Source organism: Struthio camelus, chromosome W (genome assembly GCF_040807025.1).
Source record: "Struthio camelus isolate bStrCam1 chromosome W, bStrCam1.hap1, whole genome shotgun sequence".
Classification (NCBI taxonomy): domain Eukaryota; kingdom Metazoa; phylum Chordata; class Aves; order Struthioniformes; family Struthionidae; genus Struthio; species Struthio camelus.
Window position 1 is genome coordinate 32679817 of NC_090981.1, and position 16787 is coordinate 32696603.

The following is a 16787-nucleotide window of genomic DNA, read 5'->3' on the forward strand; positions in this document are numbered from 1 at the left end:
GAAATTCAAAACCAGAAGAGACAGGTAGAAACCAGTCCATGTCTGAGCCGATCTTAACTGGAGGAGCCGAATTTCCACCCCTTCCACCATATTTATTAGAGAAGAAGGGAGTTCATAAAGCAGCCAGTGATTTGCAAAGCGTGATTAATACCTGCTGCTTCTTCTTAGCTCTGCATAAAGTGGATGCCTGCCCACATTCACACGTGTCTTTGACAACAATACATTTAAAGGTACAGAGAGTTACGGAAAACAAATTTCAAAGAGTACTCGTAGATACAGCTCTTAAATTGTCATGCATAAGTCTTCATGCCAGAAGCGCTTACATATTTATCTGGTCATTGAAGGGAAACAACATTTATGTTATCTTAGCAGAGTCAGTAAGCCAACAGGGGTCACATACTTGGAAACTCACATGTGTACCTCTGAATCAACATTTTTGACATCAGAAAATAAGCAGTGATTATCTTTGATCACTGTAATATTTGATCTGCTTAGCATGTTTTTAAAAGTTTTTGTCCTCATGTGACAGTTTTCACTCACCAGCTGAAATCACTAACTAGCTACCTTTATGCTGCTGCGTTTGTGAAATTAAATGGATTGACTACAGCCACCTTCAGTGGGTTTATATCACCTTGCAACTTGATCTGGACACGATCTGTTATAATATCTCAGGTGAGCGATTCAGAGGAGGAACCTAGCTTAACCACACTGTATCGTCCTGACAGCAATCTTTTTCCTCTGGGCTAATGACAAAGGAAGCCTAGAGACTAGATTCCTTAAAATAAAGTCAGCCTTTGGGAAACTTTGGGCTCACACCACCTCACCTGCTCCAATACACATGGAAACCAGCTCAGTAAAGACAGTCAGGATAAAATTTTCTTTAAGTCCATACGTAACAACACTGGATAGGTGGTGTGAGTAGGTGATACAGCTCCAAAGATACAAAAAAAAATTGTAAGAAATCATCTATTTTGGACTACAATAGATGCATTTTAGAGTTATTTTCAAACAAAGTTTCCTAGGATTTGGTTTTCTTCATTTCTTTTTTTTGATGTAAAAATCAGCAATTTTCTAACTACAGAGGTTGGAACCAGCATTAAGTCCTACTTGGGACTGCATATAAGAAACAAAAAAAAATACCAGGCTCGCTAAAGCCCTTTTTTCTAGTTTAGAATCATATGATTCTCAAGGGTCCAAAGTAACTTGGTGCAATTCATTGGATTTCAGATAACTCCCTGGCCTAGTCTATCAGTCAGTCAGAGCTGGAGAAACTGTGTACTGTATTATGCAGAAGATGACCTGAGAAGATGTGGATCTGTCTAGAAGAACTTCTGAGGAGTTCAGAAGTCCATTTTTCTTGAACCAGCTTAAGACAAGACTCTATCCAACCATAGCTCGTTTCTTCATAGCAATAATAATGCTGCTTCCATCACTATTAGTCATTCGCATTACACAGGAGAACTTTCCAGGCAGTTTTATTGGTGAAACAAGTTTCCTTGCCATTCCTTCCGCCGAGGGAAAGCCAGTCGATTAACTTGTCTAGACATCCTGAGAGGGAGAGATCCATCCATCCCATAGCCCAAGGAAAAAGAGTTTTATAGACAAACAGGATACCTAAAATAAATGGAAAAGCAAATGAGGTCGGATGCTAGTCTTATGAAAAAGAGACATGGTGAAAGAGGAAAGAAGGGTTAGTGTCAAACTTTTTTTTTTTTTTTTACCCATGTGTCTGATGCTACCGGAGGAAAAAACGCGAATACACACTGGTTACAACTTCATACTGAAACTTAAACAAGGCTTTGTTTCTCTTAGTTGCAGGTTTCACTCCAACAAAGAAAAGCTACAACCAAAGCTGCATCTGCAAACAGCAACTGGACAGCAATTTTAAGATACTTGCACATTAAACAGTGGGAAATACCACTACTTCAGTCTTTCCCAGAAGAACTTTTATTCACATCATAAAAAGCATGACTCATACAAAATATCCCAGCAAGAATAGTTCAAAATGTTTGTTAACACACTGTCACATAACAAAACGTTTGTGAGTCTTTGAGTGACAGTTTTATAGTCAATATAGGTGAAACTAATCTTTAAAAAAAAAAAAGGTTTGACTCAGAGTGCCATGATACAGCAACACAGGTTGCAGAAATAAAAACAAACAGGTGTAGATACGTGAAACAGCTGATTTTAAAAGGGCAGGGAGAGTGAGAAAAGAGATGAAGCTACTCTATAGATGAACAAATAGGACTAGAAGTAGAATGTTTTTATCTCTGTGTTGAGAAGTAAAACTGGGGTCCTCGTTATAAACACTTGGATCCTTTCCAAAAGAAATACCTTCAAGTTCTGCTCTGTGTATTACCTCTTCTAAAACATCTCCACACAGGCAATAGCTAGATTGGATAGTGTTTTCACAGTGCAAGGTATGTAAGTACGTGTCTCAGTCCACCTCTACCCTCCATTCCAAGATGGGAAACATGAACTAGGGAAAATAAAAATAATAATAAAAAGGACCACCCAAATCTTGGACTGGAGCTAAGCTGCATTTGGAGGAGATTCAGGCATTTATTTTTGTTTTGTTTTTGAGGTTTTGAAACCATTTTGCTTGGAATTAAGAGTGTGAGCGTGAAAAGGCTTCAGTGAAGAAGCCACTGGCCTGCAAATCACTGCTTCCACCCAACAGGAGGCAATCAGCTGCATCATGAGCACTGCTCTGCAGGCAGCTCCCGGGGTGGCCCTTCACTCAAAGCACAGGCAGCTGCCTTGTCCATACCAAATTCTGTGCCTGCTGCAGAGGGAAGATCTGCGCGGTCACGACATGCGGCCCAAAAGTAACAGTGCAGCCCCCTCGGCACGCACAGAAGTGGTCCTTAAAATGAGGGCACACTTTCCTCTCAGGAACCAAAAGCACCAATGTCTACAACGCGCCCGAGTCCAACGCAACAGATGATCAAACCTCTGCCTTCATTCAGAAAGGACAGTACTTGTCAACCCTGACCTCCTGAACACTGAGGAGCACTCCCATCACTCCTATGCAGACACTGAAAACTAAGATCTTCGTATTTAGGACTCTTTCCTAGGTTTCATGATTGGTCCTACAGCAATTATCAAGCTGCAGAGCAGGCAGAAGGACTATTCTCTTTTTCTATTGATCCTGAAGTTAATTGACAAAAGCTCTGTTTTGAAATTGTACTAGGAAATCTCTGGGCACAGAATCATTTGAAGAGTTGTCACATAACAAAAGCTGTAGATTATTTCCAAGAACTGATGCTTGTAAAAGTAAATGCTTTTTTGAGACTTGAGCTAGTTTTGATTGGAAGCATATCACATGCTGTATTTCACTTCCTTGACTGCAAATATAAGTTCTGCTTTAAGTATTCATGTTTATGAATTCAAAACTTATTTTCTGTGACTGTCCTCCAGGGTTTCTTAGAATTCCCTCTTTCCACAAATATTCCAGGCATCAAGTTCAACCAAGCAGTAATTAATGGAAGTCATTTTAAAAAGGATGTAACAGTTGAAATAAATTGATTAAAAAAATGGAAGACACTTTAAAAAATGAGATTGTTACAGTATTCACCCATCTCTAGTCTCCGATGAAACAGAGCATTGCTGCTACTTGGAAGCACATACCCGGCTGATCTGCATTCAGCTTCAACAATGCCTCACGTTCAAAGTGTTCCCTCAAGTTATGCAAGTCCTAAATTTATTTACTCACATACATACTCCATACAAATGCAAGTTAATTATCTCTAGATGAAATGGGATTTTAACTCTTTTCAGTAGCACTCATGCTATCACAAGGAGGCTTTCCTTTAGCATCAGTTTGATACCAAAGCCAAGACAGCTAAAGAAACAAGATGCATTTTCTATTTGAAAGTGTACTGCTTATAACAAGAACACAGTTATCAGCATGATACAGAGCACAAGAATGAATAAACCAGCAGTTTACAAGCCTCTCTCTTTTTAAGGAAACCTGAAAATGAACAATCGCTTTGTCTTTTCTGACCCTGCCTCCGGCCCAGTGGGAACAAACTGGCCTTTGAACCTGTGACTCCCAGCCTCACAGCCTTCCTCCACAGCTATTCAGCTCGGGGCAGCATCAAATGAAGGGCTTCGCCTGTGTTCACCTTCGCCCACTGCCCACAGCGCAGCTGCAGGGGCCAGAGCGAAGCGCCTCGCACAGGACCACACAAAGAGCTGACTACCACGCTGCAGCTGGGACAAGCCAGAAATTCTTCCGCTGCCACCTAAGTCACATATTCCACAGCCAAGCAACAGATGCGTTTGAGCTGAGTTAGAGGGAAAAATTGGCATAGCTACTTTAATTTGACCTGAGCTCAGAGGTATTAGGGCTTCGAATGTTGTGTAGTATAAACTGAAACGCAAGAGGTTAGCAGGCAGTTTTCAGCAGAGGGTCACTCCGCCTTTGCAATTAGTCGCATATGAAAAAACTATGGGAACATTACAGAACATTGCCAGCTGTGTAGCTGTATGTATAAACCATATCTTCACGGCAAGCGCTATCCTCTTCCTTGTGCCATAGAAAATCCGATATTTGCACTATTCTGATTTATAGATAGAACACATCTCAACCTTTTCTTCCCATTGACTAGTATTTTATCCAATCTTGGTCAAAATACCCAAGGGCAGACAAGTCCTGTTCCTTATTCTGGATTTTAACTGAGACCAATAGGACTACTAGTCTGTGAAACACAGGGGCGTATCTTGAGGATATTAGCTCCCCTTTTTGCACTGCTGAGCTCAGAACGTCAAATCCAAATGTCAGAACAACGCTTTTTCCATTATACTCCACAAAATGAAAATCAAATGGCTGAGAACAGCAAAGAGCCTACTGCAAGCCTCGAGAATTCTTTCCTCTTACAGCGACACCCTGAAAAGTCCTTAATATCTCACAGAAGCAAAGCCACAACGAGGAAATACCAAGGTCTATTTTAAACTCATCTGGCGAACACACGTGACAAAACATCTGATCTCGGAGCAATGTATGGTTGATGCTATTAAGGAAAGCTATTTCTAAAACATGGACCAAAACCAGAACGTTCAGCAACCCTGGATGTAACGCTGCCATTACATGAGTTGTTCAACTCGGGCTGCTTGTGTAATTCCAATTCAACCCGCTCTTGACTCAAGTTGTCCATCTCTACGCGACATGATTGAACAGATTTGTACTTATCCAGAAGTTTTAGATGGAAGCAGAAAAGCAGCAAATTCTCTTCACTGTAGGAGAACTTCATCAGAGAACGCGGAGAGAAGCACCATCGGACACTGGTAAAAAGGAAAGTACGTCACAGAGGTGGTGTGCTCCTTATTGCGCTTCACAATATTTTATAATAAGACCTACTCGCACAGCACAAGGAAAGAACACTTAGAAGATATGCATATGTAACGTTGCTAAAGATAATCCTAATGCTGCCCAATAGTTAAATAGCTTCCATTACAAAATTGGCCATAAAACATAAAACCTAACAAAAAAGCCTCAAGCCAATGTATGTGCATTCACATTTACATTCCGGCAGTAGGCATCTCAGCTTAAGACGAGCCAAATAATATCTTCGGGTCCCATAACACATCACTAGTAAATGAAACAAACGACACTAATCATTTTTATCAGCTTTGAAAGTGAGGAGGTGGCAGCATTCACTACTTCCTGTTTCTCCTTTGTTTAGTGCTCAAAGTTACACGTTAAAAAGTCTGAAGGATTCTTTCAGGGAGACTGCTCTTTTGAATTATCTACAGGTACAGTACTTGCCAAAACAAGGAACAAAAAAAGCACTGGTCTCATCTTCATCACTCATGAAAAGAACTTACACTCGTCATAGTGAATAGGGCTCTCAGACTAAGTTTGTAGGATAAGCCACCAGATGAAAAGCACCAGAACAGAAAGTTTACAAGCTGAAGTTAAAACCGAAAAATTCTGAGACACAGCATTTCTGGAAAATGAACAAACCACACACAAAAGTTTCCAGGCTTTTCATGATGTTGTCATTTTATTCTGCTGCTGTCATAATGCCAAGGATCTGGCACAGTTATAATGCCCAGCCAGGACTTTTCAGGCAAATAGTGCATCTGGTAGCAACGTGTTTCTCCAGCGTCTTTACAGCATTTTGACAGAGTTCAGTTCGGTCAAAGGCTTAATACCAGAATGGAAGCCAAGCTCTCCCAGTCTTGGTCAGGCTTTTGTATCAGATCTATTAACTTAGCCAGATGAGAAAGTCTCCTGAAATGCTGTAAGGACTTTTTACTTTCAAGTCATGAAGGACACTGAATAAGTGCATGACATGATTCTACATAGCACCTCTTAAATTGTCCCTAAAGCTACTTTATCAAGCAAGAACATGCAGGAACCTTGAATTTAGAGAGCAAAACTAAGCTGGTCAAGACGAGATGAAGGTAGTTGAAAGAGATGTATCATTAGTTGGTGAACTTACTTCGAAGAGGGTCTGGAGCAGAAAAAGAAATTTAATTGCTAAAGTGCCAGAAAACAAAAGCAGATTTTATACAACTAAGATTTATCATCACATCCTAGGTAAAACATAGCTGCTAAATAGCAGCAAAGTTTTACTTTGTCTAACTACAATCTAGTTAATACTGTGGCTACATTACTGTTTTACACTTCAAAACCATGGGTCACTGCTTTTTCTTTTATCTGAATGAATGGACATTTCTTTGTCAGTCTTTTGGCAAGCCCTCTCAGGTATTCATATGGTTTCTTTGCAGACTGAAGTCCTTTTCATTGTTACATTTGTCATCAGTTTCCTTTCAGGTAAGGAAACGCTTATTTTATCATATGTAAGGGGCAGAACGACATAACTGCTAGCAAGGATGCAAAATAGATTCATAATGGAGACAATTTGATTTGGTCCGTGTTTGTAGAAGACACCCAAGATTCTTCTGCACAACAACTCAGACCACACACCTGAGTCTGCCAACACAACAAAGTCCATAATGAAATTGCCAAATTTTACTATCCTAAAAACAACACATTTGCACTTTAGAGCACACGTCATCTCAGATTCAAAACCACTCTGAGAAGAGAGAGTAAGTGCATCTTCCCCCTTTCTCTTCAACCACTAGCTTAAGGAACTGGAAACATCTAGCTATACTGTGGAGCTGAAAGTTCTCTCTCAGCTGAGAATTTGAGTTGCCTAACTTTTATGTATACTTCTCTTAGTATGTTTACGTAACTACAAGCATACTTCGTTTGTCTTTGTTAGACCAGACTACCTTCCATTGACACAAGTAATAAAATAGACACTACGAGACAGTAGAAAACCATTATCAGCCAGAGGCATGAGTTAATTACTGCGTCACATAAGCCTGAACTGCTGCTGGAGGAATCTGTGTGATGGAATTTGTAAAATTAGATCAGTTTCAGTTCATGAAGATCTGAACATGTGCTTTGGTTTCCATTTGATATGGTTTGTTTGAAAGCCCCAGCTGTTACTTTGAACACGAGTTCAAATAAAAATCAGATCGCTAAAGAAGTTTGGTCAAAATTGCCAAGAACTGATTCAAAATTATGCAAAATGAAGATTATTTTAATTTTCAAGACAACAAATTCCTTAAAAGTCATTGGAGGTCGATTTCGATATTTCTCAGTAGCCTTGATGATAACTTGTAGTTAGTTCAGTTGAAAGACTGCACGAATATTTTCTGTGCTCAGAATGGCCTCAGAATATTTTAAAGGCAAAATACACGTTTTAAATATCCAATTAGACGTACATGGAAAAGACAAACAAACAAAAAGAACAAACCCACACCCCCAAGATATCCTTCTTTGGACAGATGTCCCTGTGGGCTTAATAGCCTTCCATATTGATTTCTTGGACAGAGTTCAACAGCTAAACCAGCAATCTCTGAAATATGTCATTCCATTGCAACAGCAACTACACGTCGAAAAACCAATAGTAACGTATCAGTCTGCATGCCTTTCTTTTGATTAATCACCATTTTCGCATCTTACATGTAATGCACTATATTACAAGACATGAGGAACACAGAAAAAACATAGGATAAAATAGATCTTGTGATTATCACTACAAATGATTCTATTCTGAAGATTATAAAACCTTGAGTCAATTGAATCATACCATCTGCCATGGATAAATTTTGCTCTGCTGCGGCTCTGCTTTGCCAGCATGAAATTACCTTGTACAAAGTTTTACTGTGCTCTGATGAGAAAGAAAAATGCTTTCATCCACAGGGCCCAGTCCTACAGTCATCGGGAATGGTGTTTACTTCAGGGCATATAACTGACCAGACTTTGAATGAAGGAATAATGGATATTGCATGTACTCTGGCATTCTAGCCAAACAGAGAACTTTTGAAAGCTAGCAGAAAATCACTGCATCCCTTTCTGAAACAGACTGTATGAAAAGACAGATGTGGGAGGTGGAAAAGTCAGTCAGGTTTTGGCTCCCCGTTAAACCAAAGAGGCAAGGTCTCCTTCCCTACTGAAAAATAGAGATACATATGGCCTGCTTTGCACCAAAAAAGTAGAGAACTCAAACTGAAGAAGCATGGACAGTCAGCCTGGATTTGACTTCAACCTCAATGGAAAATATTACACTTAACTACTGGGTTTTTTTAATCAACTAGAAAACAGTTGTTTCAGTCTAGCTTTGCTTCTTCCTCCTCTCTTTTCTTCCAAGGAGAGTCTCTCAGTAGTCTACACTGCTGCAAAAATTTACATTACTGCTCTTTGTTTATATTCTTTTATAAGAACCCTTCTGCCTATCCAAGGATGACAGATTAAGGTGTCACTAAACTCCACAAGAGCCAATTTAGTGTCCAGTTATTGGGAAAACTGCATGGAGAGCTGGTTCGGGTGAAGATGAATTCCACTCCCCCCCCCCCCCCCCAAACTTGAATAGAATTTACAGCTGCCTGCCCTTAGACTGTGTTTTTAAGACTTCTCCTGATCAGATTTATTGTACTTACTTTATCCTTTGTGTTAGCTTCCTCTTCAGAATTAGACTGTGTCTGTGACTTCTTCCTCATTGTCCGTACTGAGGAGGATAAAACACTCCATCATATGGCCGTCAAACTTGAATCTTTCCTTCCCTGGCTAGCTGCAGGCATTATGCTTTCAATAAACTCATTTCATAAACTGAAACAGTAGATTATAATAAAAGAGAACTGTAAATTTATGTTTTTCTGGCCAAAGTTTTTTTTTTTTTTTAAGATCTTATTAAATTTGGGAGTTTTGCATATCTATAGTACAAAGCCTCAATAACAGATTTAAAAAAGTTAAAAAGACTTATGAAAGAGGTTCCATATGATCCAGGGTTTAGTACTTTCTACATCATAGTATGATCTGAAATACTTCCACAGCTCCACACAGAGTCAAAATTTTCCCAGTGCAACAGTTTTGGAGTTACACCTCATTTGCAGAGCAGGACCAAAGAGGATCAGTGGATGTCAGCCTCCTTCTTTAATACATATATATACACATATACATGTATATGTACACACACACACACCTCAATGCGGATGCGGATACGACCTTGGATGGTCTTAAGATATTGAGCACTGCTCTTGGAAGAGCTGTATGCAAATTTCTGACTTTTCTAATAGAAAAGTTGGCTTTGGTGGATGCTTTAGTTGCTCTGGAACTAGCTCATAGTTCCAGGAAACTTTAGCAAAAAGAAGCGGTCATAGGTCCACTGCAGAGATTAAGCCCAAATGTCTATTTAGAATGCAGACAGCAGGATTTTTTTCCCCCCCTTGTACATTAGTAACTTTTCAATTTCAGAGCCAGGTTGTCTCATCAGAGGAGCACTTTGGTTCATGCTATCTTTTCTATAGTTCATACCCCTAACATTTCCAGGGCATTTGAAAAATGCATACAATTAGGAAAGGAACAATAGAGCTTATACCACATAACAGCAGAAAAGCCATTTGTAGCATTCTTCACAAGGCTATTACAGAATGTATTACAGTAAAAAGCAAACAAAGAGTCTATTAGGGTATTGAAAATAAAACCCATGACAACAGTGACTTATTTTATATTGTTAGAACAGCACAACTACGAAGTGATAAGAGTAGACCCGGATCCAAAGCGTGCCACCAATCATCACGAAATCCTAGGATTTTTGTCACTCCATTTTATAGCGTTTGGTTTATCACTCAGTTTCATAGTTGATTCTCACTGGAAGGTCTAGAGTCAGCAATACCAACCATGAAGACCATCAAATGTATTCATTTATTTGTGTTTTAAGGCCTCCTTGAGAACCAAAGTCTACGTGACCTTCACTTTGCATGTACCTGAGCATCCTTCCTCTAGCATCATTTCCATAGCTTGCCATAGGCATAACTTAGGACACAGCCTTCAAGGTTTTCAACCAGTTTATCTCCAAACAGCTGATAAGTCCAAAGAACTTCAGGCCTGGGCTCAATTTCAGCATGATTTCCTGTTACACAGGACCACTCAGAGTTGATATGTCGATGCTCCAAAGCCAAGAGAAGAACGAATTCTTTATTTACAAAAATAAAACACATGCAATGAATAGGACAGGCAATGCACCCGCTAGAGAGAACTACTTCTTCATGACCCATGCACTGTGGCTCCTGCCATAATGAATACATCTGCTAGACAAGACAGACTATTATTTGGAGTTTCTTGTTAAGCATCTGATTCCCACCTCTTCCTGCAAGACAACCTCACTAATAGTCATGTTACTGCTTACTATGATTGTTGTAACACAGTGAAACGTATTCAGCAGTAATACTAATAGGAGACACCACAGTGTAAAAAATAAAAAAAAGAGAGTAATTTTCCCATCTGATTTACATGACAGCCACACAAACAGATGCAATGGGACAGCTGAGGGCAAAATACCATAGTTTGGAGGGATAAATGAGTAGTGGGGGGGGAAAAAAACAGTTTTCAAAGCATTTCAGCTCCAATTTAACAATAGGAATTCTCAAAAGATTACAGAGCCAGATGTTAATGCAACGTACAATATACCAAGGAAGCAAATTTCTTCTTCAAACTCCTTTTTCATATTTACCGCCAAGCTACAGGTACTTACCTCCATTCTGGACCTGCACCTCATTATTGGTCTATAGTCCGTAACTTTCCCTAAACATCTGCTTTGCTTCCATGAAGTCCTGTCTTAGAACGCCCGAGAAGAGCCTCTATGGTGAACGCAAAAACCAATTAGAATCCAGTTAAGAAGCTTCTCATCAGCACAAGTATGCTGTGGTTAATCGTATCCTAAAGGCAGGATACCATTTTCATTAACAGCCCTTTGAGAGCTGAACACACCTCTCCTCAGCTAAATAAAATTGAGACAGACTCATTTTGGAACCTGCTACTCCTTTCAAATCAACAAAGGAGAAAGTAGCTATCATTTGGATCCGCATTTTAGTTAGGTCTAGAAGGCTTTTAGTTAGACTAGGTGGATAGAAAGAGTTGCCATTTCAGAGCTGAAATACCATTGCTCCCAAAGTTAAAAACAAGAGAAGGCTCACTGATTTTTCTGTAAAACATTCCCCTTCCTCCCCCCCACCACAGTGCAACACAGCAACTCTAAGCCAGCTGGAATGACCTTGGCACAGTTAAGTCTTTGTCTTTGTGCATGTCATGCTTAGTCTTAAGACTAGGAAAAAACTAGTATGTTATCCAGTTCCACTGCTAATAATCAGATCATTCATCTGGCTGCTTGTTAGAAGCAGTGAAGCCATCTATAATTTGGTTTTCCTCTGACTCCTTAAATCTTTTAGTTCATTCCATATTGAATGAAAAAATAAAGAAAACTACCTTCTGAGCATCTGCAATGCAGTTCTAGTGGTTATTATAATATAAATTGGATTTGAGTCCAAGAAACCCTTAAAGAAAATAAAAGCAAAGCTGTTTTCTCAGGTCCTTGAAAGACAGTCAAATACTACCTTTCGTGTACTTTTTGAAATCAATTAACTGTATCTGACTGTTGACTGGGTCTCTCCATTGCAGAGTTTTCATGTATAGTTTATGCTGACTTCAAAAGAGATTCTTCTACACTCATGAATGGAAGAATGTTTGATGAAACGAATTTCAGTGCTGAGCTTCTCCAGACTGGAGGCAGACAAACACAGCTCATCTTTACAGCAGCAATGAAAAGCCCAACTCTGATGCACTTGCACAACTAATGGGTAAGAATTAAAGCCGCAAACCCCAAGCTTTTTAAGGAAAAGTTCTTTTTTTTTTAAACCAACACAGGTTTGAACCTCTCCCACATTTCCTCCCCTCAAAAATAAGCAAACACGACAAATAGTGAGGCTAGTAAGCATTAGAAGATTAAGTTGTGCAAGTTATTTAATCTTCCACTCCTTGAAGTATTTTATAAGCAAAGAAACACACTACCGCTGTAATTAGGAAAAAGAAAAATCTTTGCATTAAATCTCAAAATATTTTGCAGTAGAAGTAATGCATAGTTTCAAAAGCAGCCCACTGCAAAAAGCTATTATAATCCCTTTTAAACTGAGTTCTTCCATAAAGGGTTAAAGTTACCAAGCATTACATCTAGATTTTAACTGCTCTGCATTTAGGAAACACTCAGTTTTTTTTCATAAAGCAAGTTGCTATTGTACCACCACTGCCACACATCCTGCTCCAGCTCTTGCTCAAACAATTAACTGGGAATTCACACCTGCTACCATTTGTTCCAGGGAGACGCTCACTGACGGCTTGCAAGTGAAATAGCCTCGGGTAGATTTGTCGAGTATCAAAGGCCTACACTGCTCTCTCAAGCATAGCGCAAAAGCCAGGCAGCTGAACAAAAAGAATCTTCCTTTACAAAACATTTTACACTTATTTCATTTCCAGTAATAGTTTTAGTCTTCAGAAACATTTGCAGGTAGCTCAGTTGTGGCCATGAAATAACTGCAAGGAAGGAAACACTGGCAGCTCAGTTCACACCTTTAAAACCAATGCTGCTGCTGCAACCAAAAAACAAAACTCTTATCAATATAAGGAGCAGCGCTAATCTTCTCCTAGGGAAGATCATTCTGTTTCTGCATAACCAGAAGATAACATGTCTTTCTACAGTCAACATGTCTTTCTACAGTCATCAACACCAAGTGAATCAGTGCTCTTTGCATATGTTTTATACCTTTTTGAATTAGTTTTCCATAAACAGCAATAAAAAGTAAATGTAGGATCTCAACAAAGCACAAGTTAAGAGCCTATAGCTTTTACCAAGAACCCAAACTATTTAGGTTCCTTTCACCCTCCTCCTGAAAAGCTATCATTTTTAAATACAAGAAAGCTTTCTGTATAAATCCTCTTTCAAAAATAATCCACACTGCACATGAACCCCACCTGCAAGTGAAAAAAAATCTCACCTCCAAAGACTTCAGGTGCAAGAAAATATATTAGCTTACACCCAGAACAACCGAAAAACAGAATCAAGGCTTCTTGAAGAAGCAGCAGGAGAAGATGACAAACTGAAGACAGAATAAAAGAACAACCAGAGGCTCATCATCCAACCAAGTGGAACCCTCCGGGTAGGACTTTAACATCAAGTTCCTTATGAATTTTTAAAAGTGAAACTATCTCAAAATTATCCATAGTTTACTCCTGTAAGCATGGAACATCAATACAAAGCAAACATTTGAAATGCCCAAGATCACACCTCAGTTTTTCCTCCACATCACAAGAATCCCACTTCTACATGCCACAACCATCCTTCTCTTTTTATCCTTTTTGCAAACTACTTTTCTTTTCAAGTATTTAGCCTAAATACCTTCAGGTGCTCTTAATGAACTCCCAAATGGACAATGCCTCCCAGAGCTGCCTCCAAACAATTCCTGGGCATTAACTCCCAAATTTCTCACATCATCCACTGATTTGATAGTCTTGCTGGTACCACAGCACTATAGGCATATTTGCATACCTTCACACTCGCAAGTTACAAAAATTTCCATTTTCTCTTGAGAAATCTGCGTTCAAATGTTGCCCTTTTAAGCAGGGCACACTGAGAGTAAACTTAGAGGATAACTATGTAAAAATACATTGACTGCATTAGCAGTATTTCGGTAACTCTTCTCCACCCTTCTTTCCCCCTCTCTTCCATGCCATACTGCTTTAGTCAACATCAAAGATGAACTCAAGCTAGTTTGCCCGCGTTGCAAAGAGAAGGACAAGTTAGTAGTAGGTCATTATCTGTGAGGAATTTAACATGTATGCAATCAAATTAAATGGTGGCATACACTACTGAAAATGAGAGAAGTTTTGGTTACTTCAAAGATCGTAAGGGGAACCTTGCTAGTTCCTGGAGGCTCAGCACCTGCAGCACCAAGACGTTGTGTGTTTGTAGGGCGACCTTGAAAACACGGCAGTTATGCACTATATATGACAGCACTTTGAGGATAATGCAGTCAAAACCCAGCCTTGCACTTATGATTTTCAGTGTCGCTGTTTATCCAAAGCCCAATCTTTACTTAAAATTCTCTCCCAAGTTTTGGTGTTAGAATAGGCTGGAATAGGCTGGAAAGTTCTAGGCCATTTTCTGTTAATAATTTCATAGCTAGTTCTAATCCTAATTTTCTTACTTCACTACAATCCCTGCATTAACTCTACAAGTTCCAAAGCAAGGAGGCAGATAGCTTGGCTGTTGGCATCTGAAGTACATGAGCTTTCCACTGCACAGAGAAAAAAGTAAATAAAATCAAACTTTCTTGAAACAGAAGCAACTGTGATGATGAACCACAGGCCAATACCCCTAAAACCTGTTAAATTTGTTTTCATTTCATTTGAAAGATTGCATGAAGTTTGATTCCGACTTTCAGAATTCACCAAATAATATACAGAGGCAGCTCAGAAAAAAGACGTGAAGAGCCAGATTACCTACGCTTTATTGTTTTCTTAAGATATGCTAGGGGGCGTTTATTAGCCTATTACAGAGTGCTAGCATACATAATTAAAACCAGATTGCATTTGCTAAATAAATAAACAAAGTGCATATCGTGGTGCATTTCCATTGCCATTTTATTGTGTAAGATGATAATTTGTGTAATTTGCAAAGACTCTGCCAGTCATAAGGATGGCTTAGAGAAGCCTATTGCTTATCTCCATTACATTGAAAACAGAGCTTGAGATAGGATGACAAATCCATTTTATGGCAACGTTCAAGGTTTCTGAATTGGTTTTATTCCACCAAGGGATTGAAACAAAACCCTTTGAACGTTTTCAGAAAGTACAGTCGTGTCAAAATGTTTGCTCTGAAGGTCTCTCAGTACTTTTCTTTCAGCCTCTGTCCCTGTCTCCCGCTCTTCCTTTCTCTTTGGACAGACACAATTAGACAGTCCTAGAAAATAATTTCTACTAATGAAAAGTATGCTAAAAGCTGTAAATCTCATCAAAATACTTTGTGCTTTGACAAAGCACTATTTTTCAGTGAACTTGCTGTTAATCAGAAATGCTTTAACCATCTCTTATTAAAACTACTGAGGCAAACAGTGTTTCTATTACAATTAGCCGAGATGGCACAATTTCTATTTTTGATATTAAATGATCATTTTCTTCATTGTAGTAAGTCTGCAGCACAGACTTACTTTAAAGGCTCACATGTGAATGCTTATTGTCTGTATAGAGGATTATCAGAGCTGTTGTTTATGAGTGGAGGTAGAATGGGTAAGTATCTAGCTTTGCGGATTTAAGGATATCTACATAAAAGATATCCACTGTTTAAAGTGAGTTTTACTTAAAAAAATAAGATCAAGACATACAGGTAAAAAGCCAGAGCATTAAATCTGTCTTGACACAAATTATTGACAAAAACATTAAAAAGTTTAAACTTTTCATTTCAGATTTCTAAAGAAATGTTTATATTCATGTTGTACTGCAAAACAATGCTGGAGCTTGAGAGCAGGTATTGGACAAGATTAAGAAAATCACTGTTCCACAGCCATCAACTTACGATAGCTAGCGTGCAATTAAGACAAAAATGTGTAACTGCTGGGTGGAGATAAACATGCAAAACTTGTATGTTAACATAAAGCAAATACTTTTGATTTATATTGTTCTGTCTGGTCCTTATGAGAAGACAACGCGATACGGACACTTACGTGAAGCACACATCCTTGTGAGTGTTTTGGGCTCGGACAGGCCCTCTAGCTCTCCTCATATTCTTCTTCGCTCCCCTCAGCTTGTGCAGTCACTCATACAGAGTGTTCTCAACAGCTTCCATCCCTGCTTTAGTATCACCTGAGCATACACTGCCCCCAAGCCCGGCATGTCTGCAGTCGGACCCATTAGTCTCTCTAGTTGCTAGGAAGATCTGGAACTGGTTAGGCAAGACTTACACTGAAAATAATTTTCAACAGCGGGAGGACAAGGATACTTTATCAGAGCAGGCAATACTTGCTCTGCTTTGACTTCTTGTTCCACTTGAAGTTTTTTGTTACGTGATATAATGCACTTTGGGAACTAGCAAATACACGATCACATCAAAAAGGTTCAGTGGCTTCCTTTAAACATGCATTGACAACTTCGGGTGATCTGACTGTTTTAATGTACCCAGTAAGTCTTGAAAACATCCTTTTATAGAGAATCCCATTTTTCCCAAAGAGTCACACACCATGCAATCCTTCTGCTGTTAAGACATGGCCTACTTTGAAACGCTGTTGATGAGATATTACTCGGTTGCTACCGGGCCTGTGCAGAAATTCCCTCGCAGATGATTTTCTTTAAGAGAGTACAAATGACAGCCTCTGGTGTCTCAGTTCCAGCTGTCCAGGTTCCCAAGGCTTCCAGGATCCTGCCTTGCCAGCTGAAAGTTGTT

The 16787-nt window shown here is 39.2% G+C and overlaps 1 long non-coding RNA gene across 4 annotated transcripts in view; it reads right to left on the bottom strand.

The window, feature by feature from the left end:
* Positions 1-611: 611 nt before the first annotated feature.
* LOC104150502 (uncharacterized) overlaps positions 612-16787 on the bottom strand; it is a 76457-nt gene continuing 60281 nt past the window's right edge. For 2 of the 4 annotated variants that reach the window (XR_011137285.1, XR_011137288.1), the window contains one exon: positions 14083-16775. This is a non-coding gene — a long non-coding RNA (uncharacterized lncRNA). Of the gene's footprint in view, positions 1615-8961; positions 9131-10287; positions 10497-14082; positions 16776-16787 lie in introns of those variants that run through there. The other 2 variants (XR_011137286.1, XR_011137287.1) reach the window with 2 other exon arrangements.